Genomic DNA, 25,928 nt, shown 5'->3' with positions numbered 1-25,928 from the left:
ATGGATAGTGTAGACGATGATGAGTCCCACTATGACAAAACACATGTGGATGATGACTACAAGGTGAGATGTGCATTTGATGAATCCAGCCACGATTGATGAATTTGGTGAAGTTGAATTTGTTAATGAACACATGCATGTTCAAATAACCCACCATAAGGTGGATTAACATTATATTGATGATATGTGTGTGTGTTTTTTAAATAGGGATTGATTATGACAATATGGTAAGTGCCATGTTTGATGAAGAATTAAAGGTTGAAGCTGCCATTGTAATAGCAAGATACGAAGAACTTGGAAATGCTCATGAAGCAGTGTGTGATCTAACAACAGCTAATGATCAAGAAGAGGATAAAGTGATTGAAGAGTTTTTCATGAGAATATCCATTGACAACATAATAGTGAAATACAACCTCCATCCAATAGAAAAGAATGCGGAAAAGGAAGAAGTAGAGAAGGAAGCTCTCATTAAAGAGCATTAAAAAAATGTTTTTAACATTAATTTTGAATATACAGGTGTTCAAAATAGCATGGGAGCTAATGTTGAAAACAAATTTATTAATAAGTTTGATGCAAATTTGAAGTTCATTGAAGAATGGATTCAAAAGCCAATTGATGAGAGTCTTAAAGTAACAACTAAAATAAAAGAATTAAATGAAATAGTGAACCAGAAAAATGAACATGATTATGATTTTACATGCAAGCCTAATGATGATCTTGAGTGTGCAAACTACAAGAAGAAGAAAAAAATGTACTTGATGATGAAAGTGAAGAGAAGAACATGGAGGTTTCTGAAGACGAGGAATAATACATTAAAACCATGTTTCAGCAATTAAGTTAAGAAGAGATAAGATTATGCTATCAAGAAATATGGCAAAAAGAATATCATGAATATGAAGCACCAGAAGCAGAACAAAGAATGCAGTTTGAAGATGAAAAGTTGTGGCAGCAGTCCATGGTTGAATGAATCTTTGAAAAGGAAGTTGTAGAAGACATGATCATATTGTGATAAAAATGCAATGTTCTGTATTAAATAAAATGAAACCCACTGGTCAGCTCTACGAAAGAGAGTCTGAACCAGGAGATTTTGGCTTTGCAGAACACTCTACACTGTTCATGTACATCACACATTATATAGTAATCACAGATTTAGGGAAGTTAGAACCATAACCTAAAAAATAGAAACTAACTCCTATCATGAGGTCTTGTGAACCAACTCACTATTCTTAGATATTCTCCATTATCTCTAACACTCCCCCTTAATGGAGAAGGGGTTCACAAATATGCCTAACATCTCCCTAAACATTTCAAACTTGATTTTGCCAAGAGGCTTAGTGAAAATGTCTGCAACATTATCACATGTATTACAATATACCAAATGGATTTCTTTTGGTCACACTTTTTCCCTGATAAAGTGGAATTGTGTATCAATGTGTTTAGTGTTTTGTGAAACATCGGATTATTAGCAAGTTTGATTGAACTTTGATTGTCGCATCTGATTGTTGTTGCATCTTTCTGTTCTTCCCCAACATCCTGGAGAAGTCTCCACAACCAAACTGCCTCACATGTTGCTGCACACATAGCTTGATACTCTGCTTCCGCTGAAGACAAGGAAACTGTGTTCTGTTTCTTGCTGCTCCATGTAATCACCCCGGATCCAATGCTGAATGCATATCCTGTTATGGATCTGTTATCGTCTACATTTCCAGCCCAGTCTGAATCTATAAATCCTATTAATCTAACATCAGAGGAATTAGTATAAATAATACCATAATCTACAGTACCTTGTAGATACCTCAAAACACATTTCGCTGCATTCCAATGACTTTCAAGTGGCTTGGACATGTATTGACTTAGCACACTAACTGCATAAGACAAATCTGGTCTAGTAGTGGTTAGGTATATTAAGCTCCCAACCAGTTGTCTGTAAAGTGTTGCATCTACCTCTTTAGAGCCATCCTCACTCTGCAGTTTGATGTTCTGCTGTAATGGTACTACTGTAATTTGATGTTCTGCTGTAATGGTACTGCTGTAATTTGATGTTCTGCTGTAATGGTATTGTTGCAGCCTTACACTAATCCATCATGAATCTTTCTAATAGTCCTTTGACATACTTTCCCTGGGACAAAAATGTTTGTCCCGAATCTCTCGAGATCTCAAGACCCAAACAATATCTTAATTCACCAAGGTGTTTCATTTCGAACACCTGTGACATCTGTTTCTTGATTTCTTTGATTAGATAAGCAGCATCACTTGTAATAATCAAATCATATACATACAAAGAAAAAAACACTATACATCCTTGTTCATCTTGCATGGTATATAGATTAGGGTCGTTTTACTTCTGTTGTAGCCAAATTGCAGAAAAAATGAATCAATCTTTTCATACCAAGACCTGGGTGCTTGCTTTAGTCCATAAAGAGCTTTCTTTAATCTACAGACTAAATGTTCTTTCCCTTTCTGGACAAACCCTTCAGGTTTCTCTAAATAAACCTCCTCTTTCAATTCTCCATTTAAAAATGCAGACTTTACATCTAGTTGGTGAATCATCCAATGTTTCTTAGTAGCTAAAGCAATCAACATTCTGATGGTATTTAGTTTAGCTACAGGGGCAAAGGTTTCTTCATAGTCAATGCCTTCTTTTTGTGAATACCCCTTTGCTACCAATCTAGCTTTTAATTTATCTATGGTTCCATATGCATTAATATTGGATTTATACAACCATTTGCAACCTATGGTTTGTTTGCCTTTAGGAAGTTCAACCAGTTCCCAAGTGTTGTTCCTAATTATAGATTCATATTCTTGTTCCCTAGCTGTTTTCCATTCACTACATTCATTTTCTTCCTTATAACTAGAAGGTTCAACAACATTCATCATACTAGTTATAAAAGCATTTTTCCTATATCTCGCAGGCAATTGAGCTTTCCTACTTGATCTCTTGAGTGGTGGGGTAGCTTCAAACCTTGTCTGATCATCATTTTCTTTTTCTTCCCACTGCTGCTGCTGCTGCTTTATTTGCTGTTGTTGTTGTTGTATCTATTGTTGTTCATCTTCTGCCTTTGTCTGCTGATCTTGATTGTTTCTTGTTTCTTCACTTTCTTCTTCCACCAAGAACGGAATATCCCATTCCTCATTGTGCTTATCAGATTCTTCATGATCCTGCTCATGGAATATGACATCTCTACTAACAAAAATCTTGTGAGTAGAGGGATTAAATAATCTATAAGCTTTATATTGTGAACAATACCCTATAAAGGTACATCTGATGGCTTTTGAATCTAGTTTTCTTCTGTCTTCCTTTGGAATATGGGCAAATGCTTTAGACCCAAATACTCTTAAATGTTTTATTGCAGGCTTAAATCCATATAATGCTTCATAAGGAGTTTTAAACTCAAGACTCTTTGTAGGACTCCTATTTTTCAAATAAATCACAATATTCAATGCTTCAGCGCAAAAACCATTCGAAAGATTCTTACCTTTCAACATGCTTCTAGTGCATTCCACCAATGTTCTGTTCTTTCTTTCCGTTATTCCATTCTGCTGAGGAGTATGGGGTACTGTGAATTGCTGTAATATCCCATGGTCTTTACAATACTTGATAAGCTCATCCTTCCTGTATTGTCCCCCTTGATCGGAGCGGAGAATTTTTATCTGCTTCCCTGTTTGATTTTCAATCATATTTCTGAACTGCTTAAAGTATTCAAATGTGTGACTCTTCTTACTCAAGAAATATACCCAAGAAAACTTTGTGTAGTCATCAATAAACAATAAAAAATACAGTGCACCTCCTAATGACTTTGTTTGCATGGGTCCACAAAGATCTGTGTGCACTAATTCAAGTATATCTCTCTGTTTCTTCTCTACTCGAACAGGGAATTCTTCTCTATGCATCTTTCCTAATGTACATGCATCACAATCATTATGCACTTGTTTTAACATAGGAAGATCTCTTACCATTTCCTTTTTCTGAAGTAACAACAAATCATTGTAGTTGATATGACCAAATCTTTGATGCCACAACTCTTCTGTAGTCAAACCCACTATTGTTAAAGCTCGAACTGGTGTTGGTCTTACATCCAATTTGTACAAACCTCCTGTTCGAATTCCTATAGCGATTTTCTTCATGCCATATAATATATCTTTAATATAACAGTTAGATTTTAAAAAATCAACTTTAAGATCTTGATATGTAATCATGGATACAGAAATCAAGTTCTTTGTTACACTGGGCACATACATGACATTATGAATTTGTCTTACATTACCATTAGGTAAAATGATAGAAATTTTCCCACACCCTTTGATCTGATGACTTCTATCATCACCTAGGTAGATTTGTGCTTCGTTGTTGATTTCTTTAAAATCTTCGAACCATTGCTTGTTCCCCATCATATGTGTTGATGCTCCCGAATCTACATACCAGATGTCTGCATCAACATTCTCATCAAAGTCTGCCATGAACAATCTAAAGTTCTGCTCATGATTATCATTCGCGAGATGACCTGCATGTCGTTTCTGCCTCTATTGTTCTTCATGATATTTCTTCTTCCTGCACTCCCTAGCTATATGACCAAGTTTTCCACAATAAAAACATTTAATTACAGAGTTGTTTCTATTCGGATTCATACCTTGGGTCGGATTTGGTCTTTTCTGTGAGCTTCCTTCGTTTTGTTGTTGTGGATTTCCTTTTCCTTTGAAGAAGTTCTTTTTCGCCATCAATGCAAGATCGACACTCTGGGGCTTCAGAGTCTATCTTCTTTCTTCTTCTTGCATCAGTATTCCTGTCAATTCTTCAAACTTCGAGATTTTCTCTCTCACATTTATCCCAGTGATGAACATTTGGTAGTCATCAGTCACATCATTCATGGTAATTGTTACAAGATCTATATCTGCAACTGTTTCGCCAATGTCTGACAATTTGTTCTTCAGATCCTTGATCCTTGCTATGAAGGAAGCAACTGTTTCATTCTCCTCCATCTTCAGGGATAAGATCTTGCTCTTCAGAAACAAAAGACGATTTGTATTCCTAATCTCATACAAATCCTTCAATATTCCCCAGATTTCGCTTGCTGATTTGCATTCTCTGATGTGTGGTATGATACAGTCTTTCACTGACATCTTCAACAGCGTCCTTGCTTTACCTTCTCGCTTCTCCCAGTCTGGGACTAATGCTGATCCAGCTGCTGGCTTCTGCTCATCCCCATTTGTAATCGTCCAAGCACTCTACACTTCTAGCGTAGTCTGCATCTTGAATTTCCAATTCGCATAATTGGAGCCATTGAGCTTGTTATGCTCATTCAAGCATGCTTCAAATATTTGATTATTCATCTTGGCGGTTTAAAAAAAAAAAATTGACAGGTAAAACAAAAAATGTTAGATTTACCCCAGATTTTTGTCAAAGACAGAGATCGCTGATCTCCAATATTGTTTGATCTCGCAGCACACACGCAGATCACCATGGCTTCCTTCACGACCTCTACCACGGCCTCCTCGGCAAACCTCGGCCTCCAGGCAGCCTTCTGTTGTCAACCTCTGCCAGGATGCAACGTTCTCTCGGCCTCCATGCAGCCCCTCACTTGTTTGCACAGTCGGCGCGAGTTAGCACCACAGACTCGCGAAGGTCTTCGCGACTGTACACTTAAAATCTGCGACGGTCGGCAAAATAAAAACACGCAAAAGGTCTACAGTGGGATCGTCGCGTTTGTGCACCTAAAACTTGCGACGATTTCAGCTTAGTTGCACCCTCCACTTAGTGTACAGGTTCCTCAGCCCTGACGCTCTAATACCATGATAAAAATGCAATGTTCTGTATTAAATAAAATGAAACCCACTAGTCAGCTCTACGAAAGAGAGTCTGAACCAGGAGAGTCTGGCTCTGCAGAACGATCTACATTGTTCATGTACATCACACATTATATAGTAATCACAGATTTAGGGAAGTTAGAACCATAACCTAAAAAATAGAAACTAATACCTATTATGAGGTCTCGTGAACCAACTCACTATTCTAAGATATTCTTCATTATCTCTAACATATTGCTTTTCAGGACAAATACAAGAGAAGTCAAAGAAAACTTGCAGCAACAACAAGTGAAGAAATATGGAGCCCACAACAAGAACACGCAATAGAGAATGAAACAATTTCGGGAATATAGAATTTGGAAGAAATAAAATGGAACTTTATCAAAGTTTTGAGTCATTGTAAGCCTAGCTAAGACATAGACCAACAAGCATGTTTAATTGATGATTGAGTCAATTTTTATAGTAAGCCTAGCATGCATAGTTGAGTCATGTTTGAGTTATCTTGAGCCATACGGTCGTAATTAAGGGGGAGTGTAGGAGATTGTAATTACTCGCGCATGCAGCGCAGTCTAGATTCAAAGTGTGAGATAATTGAGTCAAGTGTGAGTGAGTTCGAGTTCAGTCTCATTTTGGGAGAAATCAAATATAACGTATGTTTGCATATTGAAGTTACTATGAATGAGTCGCCAGTTGAAAAATGATAATACCCGATAATAAATTCATTGTAATCAAGTCAAATTTGCATGATCAATAAAAAAACAACAATTCATATTATTTTACGTGTGTGGAATTTTGTGTTTCCTCCTCTTCCTTTCCATCATTGAAAAAGATGCCAAATTCTTAAGAAAACTCGAACACATAATATCATTTTGGACGAGTCAAAGTGTTCTGTCACGGATTGTGACGAAGCATGTGGGGAACTTTTTTCCATTTGATTTACAATTACAATGAGATGGAGTCATCATCTTCTCCTTTTTAAAGTTACTGTATACCGCAGCAACATTGTAATTATTAATTTAAAAATGTGAATGCAATGTTGAATTTAAAAGTTGTCATATGTTTTTAATCAAACTTAGGTATGCAATATATTAATTTAAATTAGAAAAGTTAAATTCGTTGCTGAGTTGAAGAGCTCTCATCATTTATATTTTTCTAAACCAATCAATGCTCACGTACAAATTTCACATTTCATATTTTGTAATATGCTTCTAATCGACTTTTAACCGTCAAATATAATAAGCCAATTAGTAAATTAATGTTTTATTAATACTAATAAAGTGCAACTGCATGGTTGATTATTTAACACCAATGTTTTATTAATACTAATAAAGTGCAACTGCATGGTTGATTATTTAACACCAATGTTATGCGTGATTAAATCTCATTAATAAATTAATGTTTTATTAATACTAATAAAGTGGAATTATATGGTAGACTATTTAATACCAATATTATGCTTGTTATAGTAAAATTGAAGAGGAATTTTGGTTGTTATCTGTTTTTATAATAAAAAGGAAATATTCACTAAACAAAAAAATACAATGTGATATATATTAAAAAAAATTACATATTTGATTAGTTTTATTTAAAAATGTAATATAATGAGATTGTCTTTCAAATTAATCATAACTTAATAATGTGATTAATCTGAAAGACAATCTCATTATAATATGGATCATAAATCTCTAAGACCTAACAATGTAATATAACATTATTAACTTCACATTCACTATATTTATATTTAAATAAATTTATAAAATTTTTCATTAAAAAATTATAGTTTCAACCAATCAATTTTAAAATTGAGTATGTAATATTAATTAAAAAACTTAAATCATTTAAATTCCAAAAACAATCAAATAAAATTTTAATTTGTAAAAAAAACACATTAAAATAATATATATATATATATATATATATATATATATATATATATATATATATATATATATATATATATATATATATATATTTAAATCACTACTATAATTAAATTTTTTGTTCTTGTGCTACTCCACATACCATCCACTGATGCACCTCCTTCGTCGATTTCTGTAAAGTTGAACTTATGTTATACGAACTATTTCATAATATTACTTTAGATATAAGGAATTCAATTAAAGATTTCATTGCAAAGCAGGAATGCTTTGGCCCTTCTTATATACCATGGCATCTTCATTACACACAATTTGAGCTTTTATTGTAAACACAAACTCACTTACTCATGAAGCCCAACCTCCACAATCCATGGACCTCAATGAGTGGGAATTACTCTCCTCGTTGCACCCTACTAATGACATCCACCTAAATCACCTTGACATGCTTGACCTTCGTGATTTTTACAACAACTGCAATTAAGCTCACATGACTATCTCATTCAACCTACAAGAAATAGGCACACAATTCTTTGAAAATACTCACTCCATCCACCATATTTATCAAACATGGAACTACAATCTAACCCACCCTAACTCATTATCACCAATGCAAACCAAATCTCTCAGCATTATTTCCAATCATTTTGTAAAAAATGATATTTTTCATCTTTTATGAATGATTATACAAGGCATTGTTGGAACCAAAAAATTGTTCTTAATAAACTGTATTAAAAAAAGATTGCATTTCCTACTTGCTTAGGCCTTTCACTAATCATGTTTCTTATAAATCTTCAATGTTGTATATATTATGGCTCTCCTTATATTTATAACTAATAATATTATTTTTATCGATCTTCATATCTATATATTTATTTGTTTCAACTATATTACATCTTCTATTACTCCTTAATTCAACACTAATACAAACCATAAAAAACAAATATCCCAATTATAAAAATCATCTGACAACAATATTAAAATTTATCTGTATAGTTGTAGTTTGAGACACTTATATTTTGTGTAATTTCCTTGTATAGGATCCCAAATACTCCAATACAAAAGCATTCAAATTTGTCAAATAAGGCGAGCAAGTAGAATGTTGGTCATAGTTTGTTTGGATTTTACAAAAAAAATCTCTAATGGTTTATACCATTGTATCTCCACTCTATAGTTGTTTTCTTTACTCACTTACAAGCAATGTTGTTTCGTTGAAATTGAGGATACTCGTGTAAACCTTGCACCCATTAGGGTGTACCCATATTATGTGAATAGTAAAAATACCCATATATAGGGTGCACTCATATAGTAGAAGTACCTACTATAAATGTGTAGCAAATATTATCATTCCTATACACCATGGCTTCATTAATATGATATATATAAATTCATTGAGTCACAATCAGATGAACATGTTAGTTATATAGGATCATAATTCATCTTAAGCATGATCATGTTAATTTACATTTTTCATCTTCAACATCATAATGTTAATTTTTATAGTTCATCTTGAACATGATCATGCTAATTCTTATGATATTAAAAGCCAAGATCTCATTCAATTCCAATTCTTGATTATTCATATCCTAAGTTTGGCCAGCATTATTAATTAGAGTTAAAGGTTGAATAACTAGCCAGTTGGATTGATACTAATGATTTTATAAGATCTCCCATTAACTAATTTTAATTTTAGATTGTTGACTATGTTATAGTAGATTTTATAATAAAAAATTCCACAACCATGTTTGGTGCTAAAAGGTTATGGAACAAAAGTGTTGTTATACACAGGAGAGGTAATCTAATCCCTCAAAAAGTCTAGTTAATGGTAGAAGTCATCTAAAGTATTAAGAAATATGAAACATTAAACTAAATAATTAGTAATATAATCATATCTTTACCTTTTTAGTGAAGCTATGACAGTCAATAACCTAATATCTCTCTATTTGTTGTGACATGAATATAATCTTCTTAACACCTAATTTAGACAATATTGAAAGGCAATTATGATCTAGGTGGATATTGGTGGTCACCTGCCAAGTCCACTTGGACCCCACCATTGTTTCTTTCAATTTTTCAGTTTCATTAATTTTAGCACAGTTTACTATGTTTAGCAGTTTTTTGGGTCCTGAACTTCCGAAGTCGTTTTGAGGCCCTAAACGATGTTTTTTTTGTAGTTCCTGGATAGATATTTCTAACGAGATATTGTGCGCGTCAAACGGAGATCGTATGTCAAAGTTACGACCCTGGGAAGTTGATGTACCAATTTACCCAAACGGGGCCCACAGTTTGGCGTTTCATCTTCTAGGGTTATGTTTTTGGATGTTTAGGGTTTTCCATTGTTTCTCAACAATAAATAGGCCTTCGAGCCTCATTGTAACACAGTTCAGAGGCATGTAGCCGCCACATCTCTTTTCAGAGATAAGCTACCATCGCCCTTACTGGTTTATTTCCATTACTATTTGTAATCATATTTTAGTATTTTACATTAATGAAATGATGTATTATTTCCACTGCATCTCTGTATTTATGGTTATCTTTGTAATTTGTTGCGTTCCTATTTAAATTCGGATTAGTGGTATCAGAGCGGTCTGCTTTTTCTCTTTTTTTCTTTGCATGTCCCCAACGAGGTCAGGATATAAGGAGTTAGGGCTTGAATTGGTCGAACCTTTGCAAGACCAGCCTCACAAATCTTGACGACCTCCCATGGTGGATGAAAAGAAAGACAAGAGGGCAGGAGATCCTATCAAAATTTTGCTTGAAGAAGCCCTCGAGCGACAAAGGAACACGATGATGGACAACTTTTCCTAGATCCTTTAGCGGCTACCCAGGGGCGACGCATTGGCTTCCAACAGCTACTCTGGAAACGCCACACCGTTTAAGGTACACGTTAGTTTGGAAATCCCCATATTCGAGGGTCAAATAGACGCAAATGTCGTCGATAATTGGTTAAATCTGCTAGAGGGTTATTTTTCTGTTCATGATTTTTCCAATCGGGAAAAGATTATTTTCGCTGTTCTCAAAGCAACCCCCCACGTCAAGGACTGGTGGGAAACCTACTGCGAGCAGAAGGATGAAAGTACAGGTTCACTATTTTCAGCCGCACCCACTTTGGATTCATTCCTGGATGCCATAAAGGAGCAGTACTACCCTGTCGAAAGCTATGAGGATCAATACATAAAGTGGACCACGCTGCGGCAGGGAAGGGACCAAGATGTGCCAGAGTTTACCAATATTTTCCATACCCTTCACACAAAGTTGGGTATCAAGGATCCATAGCAGCATTTGGTACTCAAATATTGCGTCTGCCTGCACAAGTACATCCAGGAAGAAATAGAATTCCTAAACATCCCCTTGCTCGGCACGGCATACCAATATGCCGTCAAGGTCGAGCAAAAGTTTAAACAGAAGAAGCGAGACTTTGGATATGTGAATCTGAAGCAAGGGAAAGGTGCCCCCAAACCGTAGAACAAAGAAAAAAGCCAAGGCAGGGCGGCCCAATACAACCTGCCAAAGCTGCAAGCAAAGAACAGCTCTGTGAAGCCGAAAAAGGACATGGGAAAGTGGTGTGAGTTCCATAAGAGCTCCACTCACAACGCAAGTGAGTGTCGGGCCAAGCAGTCACTGGTGGCCGAGCTAAAGGTTTCAGGATCAGATGCATGTTCCGACTCTGAGTCAAAACCTGACAAGGGGAATGAAAAAGGGAAGAAGATTATCAATGTGGAGCCCAATGCCACCGTTGCCACCACGAAGATCCAGAAGGAGGAACCCAAAGATCCAGAGGAGGAGGTGCATCTCTTCCACTCCCAGATGTGGGTAAAGGACTCCCCGCTACAGTTCATTGTCAACAGCGGGAGCCAAAAGAACCTGATTTTGCCAAAGGTCATGAAGCGACTGGGCTTATTGACCACAACACATCCACAATTGTACACCATCGGGTGGCTTCACCAAGGACGAGATCTTCGCGTGAGCCAGCAGTGTCGCCTTCCATACAACATCAAGCCCTTCAAGGATGAGGTATTGTGTGACATTTCTCTCTTTGAAGTTTGTGATGTATTATTAGGACAACCATACTTGTGGAAGTGACATGCTGTGTATGAACCAAGGCCCCGTGCTATTATTGTTACTTTGGGAAATAAGTTGTGCAGGATACCGAAGGTAGCATCGCCTACCGCCATCTCTTTGTTTACTACAAAACAATGCAGTAAGTTCGTTTCCAAAATTGGGAAATTTGTTTTCCTGATGATACGCCCTTAAGGAAAGAAGAAGATGGTGGCCACGACCTCCAGACAGGGCCCCTCCGCATGACAACTACAGATGGACAAGGTCGTGGAAGAGTACGAGGACATCTTCACCTTCCCCGCAGGGGTTCCTCTACACTGTCAGGTCAAGCACTTCATCAATCTGACCCTAGGTGTGTTGCTGCCCAATGGACCAATCTATCGACGCTTCGTTATGGAGAATGATGAAATTAAGAGGCAGATTCAAGAGCTGTTGCAGAAAGGTCACATCCATCCTAGTTCATCACCCTCTGGGAGCCCGATCGAGTTGGTACAGAAGAAGGATGGGACTTGGAGACTCTGTATTGACTATCGGGTGTTGAACAAGATCATTGTTCGTAATAGGTACCTGATCCCATGGATTGATGACCTCCTGGACCAACTGACGGGGGGAAAAATATTTCAGCAAGATCGATTTGAAGTCAGGATATCACCAGGTACCAATCAAACCCTCCGATGTGTGGAAGACTACCTTCAACGCCAAGGAGGGCCTTTTCGAATGGTTGGTTATGCCTTTCGGATTGACAAATGCTCCTGCAACCTTCATGAGGATAATGGATGACATCTTGTGGCCATTCACCAACTCATTTGTAGTGGTATAATTGGATGACATCCTGATCTTCAGCCAGAGTTGGGAAGAGAACCCCCACCACATCTGACAGGTTCTCCAAACACTGCGGAAACACAAGTTATGTGCCAATTTCAAGAAATGCACTTTTGGCATGACTCAGTTTCAGTATCTGGGATACATTATTGATGAACAGGGGGTGCATGTTGATCCATCCAAGATCCAAGTCATTCGAGATTGGCCATCTCCAACCACTTTGACAGAGCTCCACAACTTTCTAGGTCTTGCCAACTTTTACTGTAGGTTCGTGTTGGGATTTTCTCATATCACTTGGCCCTTGAGTCAAGTCACCAAGGGAGGAGAGAAATACAAATTCTTTTGGTCTGAATCTCAACAGAAGGCATTCATAGAGTTGAAAGATCGCCTCTGCACGACACCATTGCTCGCATTACCAGACTTGCAACAAGCATTTGAGGTCGAGACAAATGCCTCTGACTATGCTATTGGGGCAGTCCTTACTCAACACGGGCATCCAGTGGCATATCACAGTGAGACACTTTCAAACACAGTTCGAAAGTATCCCACTTATGATAAAGATATGTATTCCATTGTGCAGGCTTGCCGACAATGGAAGCATTACATTTTGGGGAAGAAAACGGTCATCCACACAGACCACCGACCCCTGCAGTTCATACAGACCCAAGGGAAATTACAGAATGATCGCCATCAGAAGTGGTCCACATACCTGCAATAGTTCCATTTGAATATCAATTATAAGAAGGGAAACACCAATAATGTTGCAGATTGCCTCAGTCGACCACCGATCATGGAATTAATCACTGTGCTCAACTCTTGTGGGCACGAGACTTCTGATTGGCCACTTCTCTGCAAAAGCGACCCAAAATTCGACCACACATACCAGACACTCTTGGAGGGTCAACATGTTCCAGATTTTCACCTCCAGAATGTCATGTTATGCCACCTGGGTCACCTTTGTGTTCCTTCAAGAGAGCGTGCCAAGATGATTTGGGAAGCATATTATAGTCGAGCTACTGGGCATTTCGGGGTCGAGAAAACGCTGGCAGTACTGCAGAAGTATTTCTATTGGCCGAATCTTTGACAAGATGTCGGGAAGTACATTAAATCATGCACTGCCTGTGCCATTGCCAAATCGACCATCAAGAAGCAAGGCCTTTATACCCCGCTACCTACCCCTAATCGACCTTGGGAATCCATCTCCATGGATTACATATCAGGCCTTCCTTCCACTAAGCATGGAAATGACTATGTTTTTGTAGTCGTCGACAGGTTCTCGAAGATGGCCATTATGGCGTCTTGCAAGAAGAATATCACAATAGAAGCTACTGCTAAAATCTTCTTTGAACGAGTGTGGGTACACTTTTGGATCCCACAGTGTATCATCTCAGATCGGGATAGCAGGTTCCTCAGTACATTTTGGTCCAATCTCTGGTCGATGCTCAACACCAAACTCATTAAGTCCACAACCTTCCATCCTAAAACTGATGGCCAGACATAGGTTGTCAACGGGATGATCGTACACATTTTGCGCATGTACAACTCAAAGCATCCACGCACATGGGACGAGAGCCTCCCCTATGTTCAATACAGCTATAACCGGGCTCTCCACAGCTCGAATAGCCACAACCCTTTTTAGGTGGGCTTGGGATTCCAGCCACTATGTCCCATTTATGTGGCCATGCCATTTGCAACTACTCACGCAGATTCGACTCATGTCCAGTTCGAAACAAATAAGGCAAACAACTTCATTCAGCACATCCAACATATTCTCCAGCAGGTCCATGACCTTTTGGAGAAATCATTTCCAAGTACAAGCAGTGACATGATCAACATCGGGTTCCACATAAGTTTCAGGTGGGCGGAAAATTCTGGTTGCATTTGCAAAAGGAACGCCTTACCTGAGCCTATCAGAAACTCAGACCACTCTGATATGGTCCTTACACCATTACCAAGGCCGTGGGAGACAATGTATTTGACCTCAACATTCCCCCATTCCTCGGCCTGCACTCAGTGTTCAATGTGGACCACCTTCGGCCATACTTTCCACCATTACTAGACACATCTGACATTGCAGAACAGCTCACACCCACATAGTTAAATCCAGATTGCATGGAACAAGCTGCAACTGATCAGATCATGGACACACAGATCAAGCACACTCGCTAGCAGAATATCCAATTGTATCGAGTTGTCAAAGCAGGCCAACTCCTTCACCAAGGCAGGTGGCTCACCAGGGACTAAGTTCAACAAAATTTTCCTCATCTCATGGAGGAACTCAATGCAATGGGGACCATTGCTTCCTAAGGGGCGAGGAATAATCCAGGTGGATATTGGTGGCCACCTGCCAAGTCCATTTGGACCCCCACCATTGATTCTTTCAGCTTTTCAGTTTCCTTAATTATAGCACAATTTACTATGTTTAGTAGTTTTTCGGGTCCTGAACTTCCAGAGCCATTTTGAGGCCCTAAACGAGATATTGTGCACGTCAAACAGAGATTGTATTCCAAAGTTACGACCCCGGGAAGTTGATGTACCAATTACCCAAACGGGGCCCACAATTTGGTGTTTCATTTTCTAGGGTTAGGTTTTTGGATGTTTAGGGTTTTCCATTGTTTCTTAACAATAAATAGGCCTTCGAGCCTCATTGTAACATAGTTCAGAGGCACGTAGCCGCCACATCTCTTCTCAGAGATAAGCTACCATCGCCCTAACTGGTTTATTTCAATTGTTGTTTGTAAGCATATTTCAGTATTTTACATTAATGAAATGAAGTATTATTTCCGCTACATCTCTGTATTTATGGTTATCTCTGTAATTTATTGTGTTCCTGTTTAAATCCAGATCAAATTAGTTAGAGATTCCCCTTATAAAATCAAATTTAAGGTCTTGTCATAATCTTTGAAACTATTTAAACATAAAAAATTTCCAAATCCTTTAACATTTCTAAAATAAAATATCAAATAACTTAAAATTTAAATTATAAAAATGTAAACACCAAACTAAATAACCTAAAAATTAAATTATAAAAATGTAAACAACAAACTGGGATAATAATTCCAGTACTTAATCCATGCTAAAGAAAATTGAATATCTGGATTTCCCACAAAAGTAGATGATAGGAAAGACAAGCATTTAGTCATCTAGATATGTCATGGAATCGATTCAAAGGCATCAAACATAGAATGATTATGAATATGATAATGTTGTACAATTATTTTAATTATTTTGAGAAGGGAATTTAAGTAAAATTTAAAATATTTAAAATATAAGATTAGTTAGTTCCACAAATAAGTTTATTTTAGAATAAATTTATAAAATCTTAATTTAATTATTAATAATTATTAAATGGATAGTAGAGATTTAATCTTCATGAAACATTCTAAAACATTTTTAGAAATTGTGACATATGAAATGTCAATATTTATCTAAAAAATAGTTATGTTTTTCTATCTTTTTAATTAAATTAATTCTCATATGAACATGTGTCATAGAAATATTAATATTGTTTTTTGAATATTTAATATTGGTTCATGGTATTGTAACAAAGTTTATTTATAAGTTAAAAAATTTCCATAATAAAATAAGAGTAAATCTAGATAACAAAAAATTAAATAAAATTAAAACGTATAAAATGAATTATAAGAAAGCCATAAAAAAACAGTCATTTCTCCAACAGCCCAACTTTAAAAATCTTCATACTCACACTATATTAAAATCAACAGAATTTATCTCGAGCAATTTTCATAAAGCTCTATATTCTATGTAAATATTATGAGGTAAAGAACTAACGTTGCCTTGGTTCGCTCTTTACCAATTTGATAAATGTGGACAACAACACAAACTTCAAATTTAACGTGGTACAGCTCCACCATTTTTACGCAAACATGTCTCGGTGAATCTGATATGTGGCCCCCGGGGTTCCCTCCGTAACAACTTGCACCTCCTGACAAGGCGGGATGCAAGGTGGAAATTGAACGTTCATAGTTGTGCACCATATTTGAGGAGTAACTTTAGGAATTGAATTGTGCGGGAACGTACCTGAATGCATTACACTGTACTGCATTTTTATCAGTGGCAAGGGCTAACGAGCCTGCTATTGGGTATTAAATGTCTGCTTAGCTGCAAGTTCGATAGCCATATAACTTTCGGTGAGAACGGAGTGTTCGGAAAGCACCACGCGCTTCTATTTTATATGACTATCGAACTTACAGTTAAGTGGGCATTAAATGCCCAATAACAGGCTCGTTAGCCTTTTCCTTCTATCAGTGGGCGTAAATCCGTACTATCAAGTCTGTAAGAATGGTAATAATTAATTTAGTACACAATTCAATGGTAATAATTAATTTAATGCACAATTCAGTAACCAGAGCGCATTTTTTCTTAAATCATACCATTCGCCAAAAATTGGTGGCGAGTTCTTGAAAGTAATGTTTATAATAAATAATAATAAAACAAGATGATACTTCAAAGCACACGCACGTGCTTCATCTTTCGATCAGGAAGAGATGATCAAAACAATTGAGTGGTTGGCCTAGTGTGTACTTCTTTAAGTCAAGCGTGAAATTATGACCATTTTATTTATTTTTTATCATGTAGTTTAACGAGGTTGTGTAGTTTAACGAGGTTGAGGTGTTGCTTGGAAAGTTAAGGAAATTTTGGTTATATTTAGAGAAAATCTGGCAAGGGTTTTTGTAAATCCAAGTTATAGTTGTTAAATTTCAAAATTTTAGGTGTTCTAGACATTTTTGATGGTGCTGAATCCATTTCCACCATCAAAAACACAATTCAAACACTGCGTCTACAAGATTTTTTGAAATTTTTTGACCTACATTCTGACTATTTTTGGCTGTCCAGACTATTCCTCCACCTCGTTAGAAAACTCTATTTTTTATTATTTGAATCGAATTTTCTACGCACGTTGTTAACTCGAGGCATGTTAAAATTGTGAGTGATAAGCCAACATGCAATTAATTTAATGTAATACTTTGACCATCTCGTAACCGAGGGACTCCGTGACAGCATTAACCAGACCCACAGAAAAATTTGATGGGAAGTGGGGTCAACTACAAAGTTAGTCAAAGAGCGGGATATTTATAATTTATTTTTTTAGTCATTAGTTTTAAATTACTAGTCATGTAGATAAAGTAGGTCAAGCATATTTATAAAATGGTTTTCTAAAGGTAAAGTTGCAAGTAAATTATTTGTCAAAAACCGAGATGTTAAACCTTTAGGGATATCGATACTTTACCTTTTAGAAATTACCTATTTAAGCCCTTTAAAAAATCTTAAAATAATATTAATTATATACAGATTTTTAAATTACCTCATCAAAACCATTTTAAATAAACCAATAGCCAACAAGGACCAACTAACCTCATCAACTTGATGTCAGATTGGTACCTGATGACCGCAGAATCTGATACCACGGGATTTTTTTGGTCACAACTTGCAGACAGATTAATAGTGTGGAATGTGGCAACCACAGTAGCTTTAGCGTTCACGGAAATGTTCTAGAAGCTAGCATTAACGTGAGAAAAGTGGAGGGTTAACATTTATGTGAGATGGAGATCTTCGACTTTAACGTGGGGTCCAATTGATGAGATCGCAGACCAAGTTGCAAAACCTCCTTGTTGCCGTAATTTTATTTATATATATATATCTGTGTGTGGGGGCTCCATTCCAATTCCAGTGAATTGAATGATAGGCCACCTACGACCGGAGAAAAATCTGCCTTTCGACAAAATGCCACTTACTACGAAATTTCGACCACACCTTCCAAATCCGAACGTGCTTCTATTCTTCTGGTAGAAAATTACCCCAAAAATGTCCTATAAAATCTAAATGACCTTTCCACAAAGAGGTCAGTAAGCTCTGAGTTTTATTCACCTTTGGCACTGAGCAGCGTAAAACAAGAAGTCGAATACGCAGATATGAGTGCCTTGGATCGGATTCAGAGCCATTTACTCAGCGATTTTGAACCCCTGTTCTTCGGTACGGGAAATTGGGTGTCTGATTCCACAAGAAATTGTAGCCCCGAAGAAGAAAACTTCATCCAGACTGCACTCGCAGCTGACTCAGTCGACGACAGCAGACGGGAAATAAAGACGGAAACTCTGATCGCGGCCGTTAAGTCTTGCCGTCCCTCGCTCTCTGTCTCCGTTACTCGACATGGATCAGTTGAGTGTGAGCAAATTCCGTTTGACTGGGGACTCGAGAATTCCGTGATTCCGTCTGTTAGCCCTTGCTTATCTGCTGCCTGGACGAAGCTTCCGTTAAATGAAAACGATTCAGAGGACATGGTTTTGTACGGCATTCTCAAGGAGGCCGCCAACAAGGGATGGGTGCCCCGAACACCCAAAGAAGAGCCGGTGACGGAGATCAAGAAAGAAGCGGCTTTTCCCGTCAAACTAGAGGCTGTTGAATGTGTAATTTCAAATGCGCAGCCGTACCATCGCCAGAAACCGTTTACGAAACCCGCCTGAAATATTTCGCACCAGCCTTCCGGCGAAGGAATAATCCGGCAATCGACTCCGATACGATGTGGTGGTGCCGCGTGTCACTCGCCTGACATCAGCCAACGTAATTTTTCGGAGGCTAAAGTTCTGCAGCAAAGTGCCTCCCGATATCTTTGTCCGCCGTTCGATCTGCTCCACCATTTTCGTCCGTTGGTTGATTAAACCTGCATACGGCCAACATTAAAAGCTTGGCATGGAGTAAAATTTAAGTTTCATTGACCATACTTTTTATTTATGAATTGTCATATGCGTAGGTAGATTTTTTATGTTTTTTTACGGCACTTAATGTTTCCTTTATGCTGGAGGTATGGGCAAGTCAACTATGTTTTTTAAAAAAGTCCTTTTGTATATGTTTTCGTGCGTGCGTTCATTTTTGAAGAGAGCGAGCCAAATGAAAAGAGCTCGTGGGTTGAAATGTTTTTTTTGTGGGGCATTCTAAAACGAAGGTGCAGAAAAAGAAAACCATGTTTTAATGCACAACAGTGCATAAAGAAAATGGTGGAGCGCATGCCTTTTTCATGAGTATGTAAAAGAAGAGTTTTACACCAGTAAGTAAAAAGGATTTTTACAACAGTCTATGTTAAATGTTTTCACAGCAGTGAATGTAAATGAGAATTTTACTCAGCACAGTAAATTCTCAGGAGAAGACAGAGTTTTGTTGGATGAATTTTTTTTGGTGAATCCCTCTCAGCAAAGAGGAAGAAATATGTATCAGGCTTTATGTTTTAATGAATAGAAATGTTTTTATTGTGGTGAAATACTCTGTTCCTCAGTAATTTTTTTTTAAAGCTTCCCTGTGCACAAAAGATCCTGGAAAGGTAGAAACAGAGCATTACCTCTGTGTGTTTGTGTTTTATTTTTGTGTTTTTGGGATTTTCTCAGAAAAATCCCCAACAGTGGTATCAGAGCAGGCTTAGGCTCTTTGAAGGTGACAAAGAAGCTGAAGGGAGGAGTCTTTGTTGCAGCAGTAGATCTTCTCCAGCAAAGTAAAGTCTCAGGCAAAGGATTCAGGTATTCCAAAAGTTTTTTTATGTGTTGCTGAAGAAGCAGTGAGTTGTTTTAAACATACAGTCAAGGATTTAGAGGCATAGATCAGAATGCAAGGAATGGCCAGCACAAGCACTGGTATGGGTATGTTTAACACCCAGCTCCCACAGTTTAATGGGAAGAACTATGACTACTGGTCAATAACTATGACAGCCCTGTTTGCCTCTCAAGATTTATGGGAAATAGTTGAAGATGGTTTTGAAGAACCAGCAGATGAAACTGAGTTCAATGCATTAACTCAGGGAGAGAGAGATCTACTGAAGAGCAATAGGAAGAAGGATTCAAAAGCCCATGTGTTGTTGTATCTAGCAGTAGACCAGAGTGTGTTTCCAAGGTTAGCAGCAGCTAAGACAGCAAATGAAGCATGGCAAACCCTCAAGACAGCCTATCAAGGCATGGAGAGAGTGAAGACAGCAAAACTACAATTGCTGAGGAAGGATTTTGAGAATCTGTGCATGAAGGAGTCAGACAACATTGACTCATTCTTCACACATGTAATTGGTTTGGTCACACAGATAAGGACTCATGGAGAAACCCTCGAAGATAGGAGGATTGTGGAGAAAATATTGAGGGTCTTACCCTCAAAGTTTGATGCGATTGTCACCACCATTGAAGAGACAAAGGATCTCTCAAAATTTTCAGTTGATGAGCTACATGCATCACTGATAACACATGAGCAGAGGTTGAGTAGGAATGAAAACTCATCTCTAGAGCAAGCCTTCAAGACCCAGATGTCCTTTGGAAGAGGAAGAGGTCAAGGCAGAGGAAACAAAAGAGGAAGAGGCAGAAGCCAGAACAGAGGTGGAAGGAACAGCCCAGCAAATGCTCAAGGAAGAGGCAGCAATCCAAATCAGAACCAAGGCCAAGGCAACACCCAACAAGGAGGACATCATCATGCTCAAGGACAAAGGTATGAAAAATCCAATGTCCAATGCTATTATTGTAAAAAATATGGGCATTATGCCAGTGAATGTAAGAAGAAGCAGCATGATATGAGTAATAGACAAAATGAAAATGTCACTAGAGAAAACAGTAGTCAAAATAATGTGTTGTTAGCTTGTAACATGGCTGAAACAAACAGTGAGGACATATGGTTTTTAGACTCAGGTTGCAGCAACCATATGACAGGGAACATAGCTTTCTTTTCTGCCCTAGATAAAAATGTGAAATCAGAAGTCACACTAGGAACTGATAACAAAATATCTGTTATGGGAAAAGGGGAGGTAAAAATATTTACAAATCAAGAAGAAAAGAAAACCATAGCAGATGTATACTATGTCCTCGGAATGAGATGTAACCTCTTGAGTATTGGACAGCTTGTCCATAAGGGGTACAATGTTTTCTTTAAAAATGATGTATGCACCATCATGGATATAGCACCCAGCAAAAGATGCATTGCTGAAGTAAAGATGACAAGGAACAGGATGTTCCCTCTCAGGATAAGAGTAGATTTGAAAAACAAAGGAGAAATTGCAGCAGTTACCCAAGAGGCTTTTCAAAGCGTGCCAAAGGATGAAAATTGGTTGTGGCACTTGAGATTTGGACATCTCAATTTTGGAGGTCTAAATTTGTTGAGTAGGAAAGGAATGGTAAGAGGATTACCATTGATAGAGAAACCGGACAACCTTTGTGAAGGTTGTATATTGGGGAAACAACATAGAGAAAGTTTTCCATCAGGTAAAAGCATAAGGGCAAAGGCACCCTTAGAGATCATCCACTCAGATTTATGTGGACCAATGCAAGCTCCATCATTAGCAGGCAGCCAATATTTCCTAACATTCATTGATGACTTTACAAGAAAGACTTGGATATATTTCCTTAAAAACACAAGTGAAGTGTTTGAGAAATTCCAAAATTTCAAGGTATTTGTGGAAAACCAAAGCGGGCTGCATATTAAAGTTTTGAGAACTGATAGAGGAGGTGAGTATATCTCCAAGGAATTCCTAAGATTTTGTAGAGAAAATGGAATTCACAAACAATTTACAGCAAGGTACACTCCGCAGCAAAATGGAGTTGCTGAAAGGAAGAACAGGACCATCATGGATATGGCGAGGAGCATGCTGAAGGCAAAGCATTTGCCAAATGACTATTGGGCTGAAGCTGTAAATTGTGCAGTGTATATTTTGAACAGGTGTCCTACAAAAGCAGTGATGAACAAGGTGCCAGAAGAAGCATGGAGTGGGAGAAAGCAAGGAGTCACCCACATGAGAGTTTTTGGATGTGTGGCCTATGCACACATACCAGATCAGCTAAGGAGGAAGTTGGACAGCAAAGGGGAGAAATGTCTTTTCATTAGATATAGTGAGGAATCCAAAGCCTACAGGTTGTATATCCCATCTACCAAGAAGTTTTTCGTCAGCAGAGATGTTCAATTCATTGAAGAGGAAGCTTGGGATGGAAGCATAGAGAAAACAGTGAATGTCAAGAACTGTTTGTCTCATGATGAAGATGAAGAGGAGGTGGCTGAAATGCATCCCCAAACAGCAGCGCCAACACAAGGACAGCAAGGGACACCATTGAGGATAAATGAGAGTGCTTCTCCAAGCACACCACAAGGAGGAAATTCAAGTGCATCTTCAAGCACTTGCACACCAAATGAAAGAGGTAAGAAGTTTAGAAATCTAAGTGACATTTATGATGAAGGAATGAATTCCTTATTTGCCTTGTATTGTCATGTTGATGATCCTATTCATTTCGAAGATGCAATCAAAGATAGGAAATGGATAGAAGCTATGGATGAGGAGATGAATGCCATAGAGAAAAACAAAACATGGGATTTCGTTGAGCTACCAAAAGGTAAAGAAGTTATTGGAGTGAAATGGGTTTACAAGACCAAAAGCCATGCTGAAGGCAAGATAGAAAGGCACAAGGCAAGGCTGGTTGTCAAGGGGTACAAGCAGCAGTATGGGAGAGATTATGAGGAGACTTTCGCACCGGTTGCAAGAATGGAAACCGTGAGAGCAGTGCTGTCCATAGCAGCACAAAACAAATGGAAAGTCTACCAAATGGACGTGAAGTTAGCATTCGTAAAAGAAGAGGTGTACATTGAACAGCCTCTCGGCTATGAGAAGAAAAGTGAAGAGCACAAAGTGTGCAAATTGAAGAAAACTCTTTATGGGCTGAAGCAAGCGCCAAGAGCATGGTACAGCAGGATAGATTCATATCTATTAGATAATGAATTTGACAAGTGTGAAGGAGAACCCACCGTCTACATCAAAGAAAAAGATGGTAAAATTTTGATTGTTGTCTTATATGTTGATGATGTTATTTTCACAGGCAATGATGTTTATCTCATTGAGAATTTTAAATCAGTCATGAAAGAGGAATTTGAAATGACTGACATGGGTTTATTGAGATACTTCTTAGGCATAGAAGTAGATCAAAATGAAAAATGAATTGTTATCTCACAAGCAAGATATGTAAATCAAGTATTAAGCAGATTTAACATGCAAGAGTGCAAGGCAGCGATCACTCCCACAGTAATGGGATTAAAACTCAGCAGAGAGGACAGCAGCAAGGATTTTGATCCTAGTTTGTACAAGAGTATTGTTGGCAGCCTTATGTATTTAACAGCTACTAGGCCTGACATTATGTATGCTGTTAGTTTAATTTCCAGATTCATGGAGAGGCCAAAGGAGGCACATTGGCAGGCAGCAAAAAGAATTTTGAGGTATGTCAAAGGTACCAAAATGTTTGGAATTTTATATAATGTCTCAGAACATTCAGATTTGGTTGGATACACTGACAGTGATTGGGCTGGAAGTGTAGATGATCGGAAAAGCACTTCCGGTTATGTTTTTCATATGGGTTCAGAAGCCATTTCATGGGCTTCTAACAAGCAGTCCATTGTAGCATTGTCTACAGCAGAGGCTGAATATGTGGCAGCTACAGCAGCAACATGTCAAGCAGTGTGGATGAGAAGAATGTTGAGAAGCTTAGGCCAAGAGCAGGCAAAAGCGACAGTGATTTTTTGTGACAATAGCTTAGCTATTGCATTGTCAAAGAATTCAGTGTTTCATAAGAGAACGAAACACATTGATACAAGGTTTCACTACATCAGAGAATTGGTGAACAATGGAGAAATTGTCCTAGAACATTGTAGGACTCAAGAACAGGTAGCAGACATCTTGACAAAGCCTTTGGATCAGAAAAGCTTTGAATTTTTGAGGAAGTGTCTCGGTATGACCGAATGTTTAGCAGTTGAAATTAAAGGGGAGTGTTGAATGTGTAATTTCAAATGCGCAGCCGTACCATCGCTAGAAACCGTTTACGAAACCCGCCTGAAATATTTCGCACCAGCCTTCCGGCGAAGGAATAATCCGGCAATCGACTCCGATACGATGTGGTGGCGCCGCGTGTCACTAGCCTGACATCAGCCAACGTAATTTTTCGGAGGCTAAAGTTCTGCAGCAAAGTGCCTCCCAATATCTTTGTCCGCCGTTCGATCTGCTCCACCATTTTCGTCCGTTGGTTGATTAAACCTGCATACGGCCAACATTAAAAGCTTGGCGTGGAGTAAAATTTAAGTTTCATTGACCATACTTTTTATTTATGAATTGTCATATGCGTAGGTAGATTTTTTATGTTTTTTTTACGGCACTTAATGTTTCCTTTATGCTGGAGGTATGGGCAAGTCAACTATGTTTTTAAAAAAAATCCTTTTGTATATGTTTTCGTGCGTGCGTTCATTTTTGAAGAGAGCGAGCCAAATGAAAAGAGCTCGTGGGTTGTAATGTTTTTGTGGGGCATTGTAAAACGAAGGTGCAGCAAAAGAAAACCATGTATTAATGCACAACAGTGCATAAAGAAAATGGTGGAGCGCATGCCTTTTTCAGGAGTATGTAAAAGAAGAGTTTTACACCAGTAAGTAAAAAAGATTTTTACAGCAGTCTATGTTAAATGTTTTCACAGCAGTGAATGTAAATGAGAATTTTACTCAGCACAGTAAATTCTCAGGAGAAGACAGAGTTTTGTTAGATGAATTTTTTTTGGTGAATCCCTCTCAGCAAAGAGGAAGAAATATGTATCAGGCTTTATGTTTTAATGAATAGAAATGTTTTTATTGTGGTGAAATACTCTGTTCCTCAGTAAATTTTTTTTAAAGCTTCCCTGTGCACAAAAGATCCTGGAAAGGTAGAAACAGAGCATTACCTCTGTGTGTTTGTGTTTTATTTTTGTGTTTTTGGGATTTTCTCAGAAAAATCCCCAACAGAGGCAGATATCCGTCAAAAAACGAGAGCCACGCCGCCGACAAAGAATGTAAAGAAGAATGCGGGGAGGCATTACAGGGGTGTGAGGCAGCGGCCTTGGGGAAAATTCGCGGCGGAGATAAGGGACTCTGCGCGTAAGGGCGCTAGAGTTTGGCTTGGCACCTTCAGTACGGCCGAGGAGGCTGCGCTCGTATATGATCGTGCCGCTTACAAGATGCGGGGCTCTAGGGCTCTGCTTAATTTCCCCCTCCAAGTTGGCGCAAAGGACATTAATACATGTAATAATACGTCCAGTTTCGAGAAGGAGGAGAGTAGTAGTGGTGAGAATAATTTGAATAGGAAGAGGCAGCATGAGGAAATGATGAGTGGCAGTGAAGTGCAGTGGGATAGACAATGAAGAATGAGATTGGAAGATAGAAAGAAGATGGGTAGCGGAATGGTTGAAGAGATGCTCAGTGGGAAAATGGCGACGCCACCACTCACGCCGAGGGCCATTGAGATGAGCTTCACTGGTTTCCTGTGCACTGGACAGCTCATTGTGAATTGAGGTCTTCTCTGCATTATTTCATTCTTTCCCCGAGGGACAAAAATTTATA

The 25,928-nt window shown here is 38.1% G+C and overlaps 1 pseudogene; it reads left to right on the top strand.

The window, feature by feature from the left end:
* Window positions 1-25,928, top strand: LOC149225347 (uncharacterized; annotated as a pseudogene).

This window comes from Pinus tabuliformis, chromosome J, assembly GCF_031772625.1.
Source record: "Pinus tabuliformis cultivar Carrire ecotype Pingquan chromosome J, CPIR1, whole genome shotgun sequence".
Lineage (NCBI taxonomy): Eukaryota > Viridiplantae > Streptophyta > Pinopsida > Pinales > Pinaceae > Pinus > Pinus tabuliformis.
Note: the sequence above shows the minus strand (reverse complement) of the source record. Positions and strands in the feature narration are given on the sequence as shown.